This window comes from Rattus norvegicus, chromosome X (genome assembly GCF_021556685.1).
Source record: "Rattus norvegicus strain SHRSP/BbbUtx chromosome X, alternate assembly SHRSP_T2T, whole genome shotgun sequence".
Taxonomy (NCBI): Eukaryota; Metazoa; Chordata; class Mammalia; order Rodentia; family Muridae; genus Rattus; species Rattus norvegicus.
In genome coordinates, this window is record NC_141554.1 from 79,882,131 (window position 1) to 79,892,617 (window position 10,487).

The following is a 10,487-nucleotide window of genomic DNA, read 5'->3' on the forward strand; positions in this document are numbered from 1 at the left end:
TATTAAATGAGAAATATAGTTATAATAATGTAAAATGTGTTGAAACCTAACTCATTAGAAGAGAATATCCACACGGTAGCCCAATATTTAGTCATATTTGGAAACATTTTATTCAGAAATGACCATTGTATGCATATAAAGTCATTATATCCACAATAATATATGAAAAAAATCTTTCACCCAGCATTAATCTGATATCATTGAAGAATACTGTTATAGGATTCATTTTCAAGCTTATTAAGTGAATAATATCTTAAAATGTAAGATTAAACCAAAATAATATTAATAATTATTTTTATACAAGCATGTTGCAAAATGATCTATATATTTTATTATGGTACAATATTGGGATTTGCTAGATATAATGTCTGTGAAAGTTATTGTTGTGGAAGTGTTTGAGTTTTTATAGAAGAATATGTAATTTTGAATGAAACCCTTCTTTGTCACAATTATCAATATATGTATTACAACTGCCATTTATTAATGCTGTCCTTGTGTGATCACTATCCACTTTATGCTCATATGGTGTCTTAGACAGGGTTTCTATTCCTTCACAAAACATCATGCCCAAGAATCAAATCAGGGAGAAAAGAGTTTATTCAGCTTACACTTCCAACTTGCATTCATCACCAACGGAAATCAGAATATGAACTCACACAGAGTAGGAACTTGGAGGCAAGAGTGCATGTAGAAGCCATGAGAAATGCTGTTTACTGGCTTTACTTCCCCTGGCTTTTTCAACTTGTTTTCTTATAGAACTCAAGATTATTAGGCCAGCTATGGCATCCCCACTTGATCACTAATTGAGAAAATGCCTTACAGTGAGATCTCCTCGAGGCATTTCCTCAAGGCAGGGTTCTTTCTGTGTGATAACTCCAGCTTGTGTTACGTTTGACACAAAATCAGCCAGTATAGATGATACGATCCATACCTTCTATTTCCTGATTGATCATGCCCAAAGAAACATGTCACAAAAGGATCGATTTGATTAATTTAGACAAATTCCAGATAGCAATTTGAAGGCGTCTGTAGTGGTAAATATTAAAGAAAGAAAGAATCTACCAAACCAGACGAATGCCAGCTTGGGTAGGCCGCATGGCATATGACGGGTATTTTCATCTCATTCAGCAAAGCATCTCAAACACTAAGTTCACAATCTCCATCCCACTCTGCTGCTGCTGGCTACTCTCTGAGCCTTGCAGTAGCTGTCCTCTTGCTACTTTCTTGCTGTGGACTCTGCTCACATTCCCACCATCCACCCCCTATAGTTATAATCACAACTCCCAGGAATCCTATAGAGTCAAAATTCAATAAGCTTGTAATTTAGCAATCAGATTTATATCAATAAATCCTAACCTCACAAAATGACAACACAATAGATCTAAACCAATTAATATTAATGTATACTGACCACCTAGGTAAGGCAGATTGTTGTATAAAAATCCATCCTCATGAAAAATTCATAACTACCTGTGGCTCTTCAATGGTCTTCAGTCTTCTCCTCCATCTTTGTTCTTCTTTGTCTTTCTCCTCTCTATCTCCTGCCTTTAAAACTCTGTGCCTCCTTTACTTTTAAACTGTCCAATCACAGGTCTTGCCTTATCTTGTACCTGCATTCACATACATCAAGACAACAATCTAAACTTCACCATTTTTGTCTAATTGAAAAACTAAGTTTTCTCTTAAATGCAAGCTGAGCGTAACTCTTACCATTCTGTAATTGTAAAGCATGAATTGTGAACACCCAGTCCATTCTTTTTGTCAATTAAATAATACATTATGTTATTTGCCTTAGCTTAATAAAAGCTTAAAAATTTTTAAAAAAAGAAAGTACTTTGTGTGCAGCAGTGAATCAATTTTAATAAAGGTTAGTAGAACCTCGCCCCTAGATGAAGAGCTACACTCAATTAATTACTATTGAGAGAGGGAGAGTTTGTTTTCTCCAGGATAAGGCCCCTGATTAGTTTCTCCAATACCAAGTGGTCAGTCCTAGAAATATGTAACAACACTGAACAGACTTAGCGGGTGTATATGTAATAACAGTGGTTAAAGGAGAGGAGGCTGTACATGTGACCATGGGAACAGGTGCAGGATGGGTAGGAGGAAGTAGAGGGAGAAAGAATTGTGTAATTGTGTTTTGATTACATTTTTCAAAAGCTGACATTTGAGTTAAGGACAGCTCTCATTTTGACGTTTAGGGATTGACAAACAGAAACCTCACTCATGATCATGCAACATACATAAATGCAGCTGTAGCAGTATCTTCTGGTAATTAGAGGACGTCCAGGTTTTGGTTGGAAGTTCTTTTCTACTCCTTCCTTACAGTCATTTGAACAGAGGCGAGGCAATATCTCTTTTTTGTTTTAATTTTCCTACTAATTTGTGATGATAAAAAAAATCTTTTCTTATGGGCAGAAAGGAGAGGATGCTGGCGATCTCTGTTGCTTGGTTCTGAGGAGTAATTTGCAACTCAATGGGGCAAGCATGGGATTGCTTACACTGGAGAAGAGCTAGTGAACAAACAGCACCTGCCAGAGGTAGAAGTCCAGGTCAAATGTCTTACTAAGGAACCAGGAATGTTACTTGTACCTCCATAATGTTCTCAGCAGCAGCAAGTTCCTGTGGAGGATTTCCAGGCAGAACTGAGACAGGTGTTCTTAGCTGACACACCAAGAGGTTAAAGCAGTACCGGAAAGTCAAGGTGGTGGAAGCCAAAGAAAGACCCATCCACTGTTTGTGAAACTTTGGTCAAGCTTACATTGTGTCTAAGAGCCTGCATCATACCTTTATTTATTTGTTTGTTTGTTTATTTATTTATTTATTTTATCTTTATTAACTTGAGTATTTCCGGGCCAACATTCCCCTAACCCCTCCCTCTCCCCTTCTATATTCATACCTTTATTTATAACCCTCCCCCAAGTATTGAGGATGTTGGAATTGTACTGTTGAGAATGACTATGGTGGGACAGCAATCATGACTGTGGGTAAGAGGAACAAGATGCTGCAGGCCATTGACTTTAAAAGGAGATGGATCCTGCAAGACAGAAGAATCTTCATTGGCACCCTTTGACAAACATATGAGTTTGATCCCCAGTGATTGTGATGTGTTCAGGAAGATTAAACCAAAGAATGCAAAAATAGCCAGAGCATGGAGACAAAAAGACAGGTCTTGGGTCTAATCTTGCTGTGTGAGAACTTGGTGTCCATGACTGTGGAGGGTCCACCTTCTAAAGATACTGTTATTATTCATGTGCCACTTGCTGGTGCTGCAGGTGACCCTGGGGTGGGGAGAGCATCTAGCAGGGGAGTACCAGCCAGTGTACTTATTCCCCAAGCTCCTGCTGGATTAGCAGGCTCTGTTGGAGGAGTTGGAGGCCCATCCCAGCAGATCATGAGTCCACTGGGAAGATGCACTGTAGTAGCTGCTGCTGTTGCTGCCACCACCAGCATTGTACTCAGCATCAGGATGGGAAATTCCATCTCCATTTGTAGGCAGAACAACCCCACCTCCAGGAGTTATGGCTCCTTTACCTGGTGTGAGACCATCCATTGGTATACCAACTGGCCTTCCCCTTGCTTGAGAGACACCTGTAGGCATGCTCCTTCCAGGAATGAGACCTTCCTCCACCAGGAATTAGAGGCCCACCTCTCCCAGGAATATGTCCACTAAAGACCCTAAGATACAGTTGATGAATATCAGCCCTTCTTTTCCCCTCTAATTCATCTTGTAAAATTGTGTTGCCTGTAAGCTTTCTGACCTCTCTTACTGAATTAACTCTAGATAATAAATACATAGAGCAATTGAAGAAAAAACTTTTCGTTTGCTGACCACATTATGTCTTTTTTACAAAATGTCTAAGTCATTTTCTATTTTTAATTTTTAAAATTCTATCTCTGTCTATCATCTCCTCTTTTTTACCTACCTATCAGCTATGTAAGTATGTATGTATATATGTATGTATTATATATCTGTGTATCTATGATGTCTGTGCTATCTCACTCTCTTTCTCTCTATCAATTGATTGATCAATAGATAGATAGATAGATAGATAGATAGATAGATAGATAGATAGATATCATCCATCATCTGTGGTGGTCTGAATAAAAATGGCCCCCTTAGGCACATAGAGAGTAGCACTATTAGGAGGCATGGCCTTGTTGGAGTGTGTGTAGTTTTATTGGAGGAAATGTGACACTAGGGGGGGTGGGCTTTGAAGTTTGGTCTGCCATTTTTCCTGGACATCCCTATTATATGTTTTGAAGTCAGGAAGTGCGGTGTTTCAGTGTCTCAGCATTCTTCTAGTTATTTTGTATATTTCAGGCCTTTTGTGATTCTGGATAAACATTTTCATATATCTGAATAAATTCTTAGGGATTTTAGTAGAACAGAGAGTGTAAAGTTCGTAGATTGCTTTTTGAGAACTTTGTGTGTTTTGTCCTCAAATCCATGGGCATCATATATCATTCTACTTATTTATGTTTAGTTTCATTAGCAAAGTTTTGATGGCTTTCAGTATATACACATTTCTCTTCCCTGCTCAAGTTAAGTCACAATAGTTTCATATTGTCATATTGGTTGTTGTCACATTAGAAACAAATAATTTTTTGCTAAGTGACTTTACTGGTTTTCTTTTTTTTTAATCGAAAATAGGTATTTTCTTTCATACAATACATCCTAACCACAGTTGCCCCTCTCTCTACTCCTACCAGCTACCTGCCTCTTCAGATCCACTCCCTGTCTGTTCCCTTTTCAGAAAACAGCAGGCCTCCAAGAGAGGCCAGCCATTTTGTTTTAGCTATATAGCTATAGAATCATTACAATTTTCTACAAATAAGATGATGTCATCTACTAACAAATAGATTTTCCTCATCCCTTTGAATTTGGCTGCTGAATATTTTTTTTATTAACTTGAGTATTTCTTATATACATTTCGAGTGTTATTCCCTTTCCCAGTTTCCGGGCAAACATCCCCTTTTCCCCTCCCCTTCCTTATGGGTATTCCCCTCCCAACCCTCCCCCCATTGCTACCCTCCCACCAACAGTCTAGTTCACTGGGGGTTCAGTCTTAGCAGGACCCAGGGCTTCCCCTTCCACTGGTGCTCTTACTAGGATATTCATTGCTACCTATGAGGTCAGAGTCCAGGGTCAGTCCATGTATAGTCTTTAGGTAGTGGCTTAGTCCCTGGAAGCTCTGGTTGCTTGGCATTGTTGTACATACGGGGTCTCGAGCCCCTTCAAGCTCTTCCAGTTCTTTCTCTGATTCCTTCAACGGGGGTTCTATTCTCAGTTCAGTGGTTTGCTGCTGGCATTCGCCTCTGTATTTTCTGTATTCTGGCTGTGTCTCTCAGGAGCGATCTACATCCGGCTCCTGTCGGTCTGCACTTCTTTGCTTCATCCATCTTGTCTAATTGGGTGGCTGTATATGTATGGGCCACATGTGGGGCGGGCTCTGAATGGGTGTTCCTTCAGTCTCTGTTTTAATCTTTGCCTCTCTCTTCCCTGCCAAGGGTATCCTTGTTCCCCTTTTAAAGAAGGAGTGAAGCATTCACATTTTGATCATCCGTCTTGAGTTTCATTTGTTCTAGGCATCTAGGGTAATTCAAGCATTTGGGCTAATAGCCACTTATCAATGAGTGCATTCCATGTATGTCTTTCTGTGATTGGGTTAGCTCACTCAGGATGATATTTTCCAGTTCCAACCATTTGCCTACGAATTTCATAAAGTCATTGTTTTTCATAGGTGAGTAATATTCCATTGTGTAGATGTACCACATTTTCTGTATCCATTCCTCTGTTGAAGGGCATCTGGGTTCTTTCCAGCTTCTGGCTATTATAAATAAGGCTGCGATGAACATAGTGGAGCACGTGTCTTTTTTATATGTTGGGGCATCTTGTGGGTATATGCCCAAGAGAGGTATAGCTGGATCCTCAGGCAGTTCAATGTCCAATTTTCTGAGGAACCTCCAGACTGATTTCCAGAATGGTTGTACCAGTCTGCAATCCCACCAACAATGGAGGAGTGTTCCTCTTTCTCCACATCCTCGCCAGCATCTGCTGTCACCTGAGTTTTTGATCTTAGCCATTCTCACTGGTGTGAGGTGAAATCTCAGGGTTGTTTTGATTTGCATTTCCCTTATGACTAAAGATGTTGAACATTTCTTTAGGTGTTTCTCAGCCATTCGGCATTCCTCAGCTGTGAATTCTTTGTTTAGCTCTGAACCCCATTTCTTAATAGGGTTATTTGTTTCCCTGCGGTCTAACTTCTTGAGTTCTTTGTATATTTTGGATATAAGGCCTCTATCTGTTGTAGGATTGGTAAAGATCTTTTCCCAATCTGTTGGTTGCCGTTTTGTCCTAACCACAGTGTCCTTTGCCTTACAGAAGCTTTGCAGTTTTATGAGATCCCATTTGTCGATTCTTGATCTTAGAGCATAAGCCATTGGTGTTTTGTTCAGGAAATTTTTTCCAGTGCCCATGTGTTCCAGATGCTTCCCTAGTTTTTCTTCTATTAGTTTGAGTGTGTCTGGTTTGATGTGGAGGTCCTTGATCCACTTGGACTTAAGCTTTGTACAGGGTGATAAGCATGGATCGATCTGCATTCTTCTACATATTGACCCCCAGTTGAACCGCTGCTGAATATTTTTATAGCCTAATTTGTCTGGCTAGGCCTCTTCCCTATATATTTCACATGGAGCACTTCCACTCTGTTATTGAGTAGGCTAATTTTGTGTTTCACCGTTAAAAATGATATTCAGTGTAGCCTTTTCGTATTACAGTTTTATGTCTAAGCATTTCAATTTTATTCTTGTTCATTGAGAATTTCTATCACGATGATACTGACTTTTGTTAAGTGGTCACTGCAGAGATGGTCGTAGTTTTCTGTCCAATAATGTTACTGTGGAGCGTCACTGTGTAAGTTACTTTCCCTATTGCTGTGACAGAATGCTGTGACAAAGACACTTAAGGAAAAGCTTGATTTGACTCCCACTTTGAGGTTATAGTCCACCATGGGAAGGATGTCATGAAGCATTAGCATGAGACAGCTAATCACACTGTTCACAGGCAGGAAACAGAAGAGGTCTCGGTTGCGCACATTCAGCTCCTTTATGCTTTGCCCTGTAGGAACCAGGGCCAGGGAATGGTGCCACTCACTTTCAGGTCGGCCTTCTCACCTCAATGAACATAATCGAAACAGTTGCTCACAGTCATGCACAGGGCCTTGTCTCTTAGATGATCCTATACCCTGTCAAGCTCACAGTCAATATTAACCACATTTGTCGATTGGGTATGGTATACTCTCCTTGCATGTTAAGTGTCAATTCTTATTTGATGATGGTGTATGATCCTCTTAATCCGGTGCTGAGTTCAGTTTACTAGCACTTGATGAAAAGTTTCTTGCATGTGTGTGTGTGTGTGTGTGTGTGTGTGTGTGTGTGTGTGTGTGTGCATTAGGGAGATTACTGTATAATCATGATTACATGTAGCATTGACTGAGTTTGGTATTGAGATAATGCTGGCCATGGAAATGATGTTGGAATAATTTATTTCTTTCCAAAACCTGGAACAGATTGAGAAAGTTGACTTTGTTGTTTGTAATGTTTAATGGGGCTCATGAGTGAATCTACCAGTTCCAGTTTTTTTTATTATTAAGTGAGTTATCTTACCAGTTGCATATGTTGATGCCTTCTTTTCCTATTTCTATTCATTTTAAGTTAACATGTAAAGTTTGGTATTCATCCAAGCATGTACTTTCACATCATGCTTTGTTCCTACTCAACTCTTTACTCCATTGCTCTTCGATTATCCTCTTCCATAGTCTTGGTGATCCCTTTCACAGTAGACATATGTACGTTGTTTCCATTCATTCCTCTTTCTCCTATTCTTTACCTTTTAGATCTCTTCCTCTGCTGCTGTCATCGTCTACTTTCTACTGAAATCTCTCTCTCTCTCTCTCTCTCTCTCTCTCTCTCTCTCTCTCTCTCTCCCTCTCTGTCCTCTCATCACACACACACACACACACACACACACACACACACACACACACATCCTTTAATCTAGACTCTGTATGAGAGAAATTGTACAGTATTTGTCTTTCTGGATTATTTTGTGTAACAATGATTTCTAGTTTGATTCATTTTCTTTTAAATGTCATTTCATGTTTTTATAGTTGCAACATTTTTCTGTGTATATGTTTTAATTTTCTTTATCTGTTGATCTATTGAAATAAACATCCTCACAGTATGTTGACTTCAGTTTGATTGTAGTTGTGTTTTTATTTTTATTGAATATAGACATTTTCATTCAATATACTCTGATTATAATTTCCCTTCTCCAAACTCCTTCTATCTCTCTACTTCCCCACCCACCCAAATTCACAGCCTTTATTTCTATGTCTCTCATTAGAATACAAACAGGCATCTAAAAATTAATAATAATAAAATAGGATAAAATAATAACAAATGAGAATAGGACAAAATAAACAACAAAAATGGTGCCATAGAAAAAAGCATAAGAAACACATGCGGATGCTGGGACACACACATTTGTACTCACAGAAAACTCACAAAAACAAAATCAGAAACCATAATACAGAATCAAAGATTAGTAAGGGATAAAAAAACAGAAAAAATATTGTGAGACAAAGACTTTAAAAATTACCAGTGAGCTCATATTGTATAGGACATCTACTGCTGGGCATGGGGCAGCCCACACTGACTTGAAGTAAGTGTGATTTGTGTAACCAGTGGTACTCTGTTGGAGAAAATGAATTTTTCCTTTGCAAGCTGTTGTTAATTTGAGATAGATTTTGGGTTATGGATGTGGTATTGTGTCTACTACAATTATCAATACTGGCACCCCATCTGGTTCAGCCTCATACAGCCCCTGTGCATGCTGCCTCAGTCTCTGTGAGTTCCTATGTGCACAATCCTGCTGTGTCTGGAAGACCTTGTTTCCTTGGTGTCTTCCTTCCTCACTAGCTTTTAAAATCTTTCCTCCTTCTTTTCAGCAGAGTTCCCCAAACACTGAGGGGGAGGAATTTCATAGAGAAAACCCATTTAGGACTGAGTCTTCCAAATTTTCTCACACATTGTCCATTTGTGAGTCTCGGTATTAGTTCCCATACACTGCAGGAAGAAGCTTTTTTGAGGAAGACGCTGATCTATGAATAGAGCAGAATATCTTTATTTTATTGCTATTTTGTTGCTATGTTCCCATAGCAGAAGAGTAATATTTGGCTTTGCCCTTGGTCCATGGTGTATTTACGCTCAAGTTCTTGGCCACCCAGGAAGTATCCGAGATGTTTTGTTTTTTTCTCATGGAATGGGTCTCCATTCCAATCAGATAGTGGTTGATTACTACCATATTTTTGTGCCACTATTGCACCAGCATATCTTGCAGGTCATTGCTGTAGAAAGCAGTGTTTGTGGCTGGGTTGGTGTTTACCTTTCTTCTGTGGTAGTATGCAGAGTACAGTCCAATGCCATGAACAGTGATCAGTAGGGCTGAGCACCACAACTTCACTGTGTCCAATGAGTTATAGAGGTATGGTCTTTGGCAGTGGGATTGTGCCATCTATTTGTGGAGAATAACCAAGAGCCTTGACAATACCCTAGGTTGTTTGGGGACTCTTTGGCCAATAATTTAATTACTGGCCAAATCATTGGAGCAGAGTCCTTTGGATATATGCCCAAGAGTGATATAGCTAGATGTTGAAGGAGAACTATTCCCAGCTTCCCAAGGAACTGCCACACTGATTTCCATAGTGGCTATGCATGTTTGCACTCTCACCAGCAGTAGATGAATGTGCTCCTTACCTCACATCCTCATCAGCCTGCATTGTCATTTGTCTTGACCATTCTGATGGACATAAGTTGAAATCTCAAGTAGTTTTGGTTTGCATTTCTCTGGTGACTAAAGGTAGTGAACATTTCTTTTAGTGCTTCTCAGCCATTTGAATTTCCCTTCTTCCTTTTGAAAATTCTGTTTAAATCTGTCCCCTATTTGTTAATTGAGACTTCCCCTCCTTAGGAGTCCCCCTTTCTCACTCTTCTTTCTTCACTTGGGCCAAGAACCTGAGGACCACAGCTACAGCTGCCCTTCTGCCTTATAGACATTAGACCTGCTCCTACCTAGTAGAACTGGGCAAGGCCCACAGACATGCCAGGGGCTGGGGAAACCTTGGTAAACTTACTACATACTGTATCAAGGACACTGCTCTGAATGAAGGTGTTTTAATGTTTGGTTTAGTTTAGTTTAGGTGTTTGTGTTGGGGTTGATATATATATATATATATATATATATATATATATATATATATGCACACTGCATATGGGCATGAACCCATGGAGGACAGTTGTGGGCATTGGATCCTCTCAAACTGGAGTTACAGACAGTTGTGAGTCACCATGTGTGTGCTGGGAATCAAAACTGGGTCTTCTGCAAAATCAGCAAGTGTTCCTAACCACTGTGCCATTCCTTACTCCGT

The 10,487-nt window shown here is 39.6% G+C and overlaps 2 pseudogenes; both read left to right on the top strand.

Moving 5' to 3' along the window:
- The first annotated feature begins 2,473 nt into the window (after positions 1-2,473).
- Positions 2,474-2,681, top strand: LOC134484069 (SNRPN upstream reading frame protein-like; annotated as a pseudogene).
- A 293-nt stretch (positions 2,682-2,974) lies between these two features.
- On the top strand, positions 2,975-3,690 carry Snrpn-ps1 (small nuclear ribonucleoprotein polypeptide N, pseudogene 1; annotated as a pseudogene).
- The last annotated feature ends 6,797 nt before the right edge of the window (positions 3,691-10,487 follow it).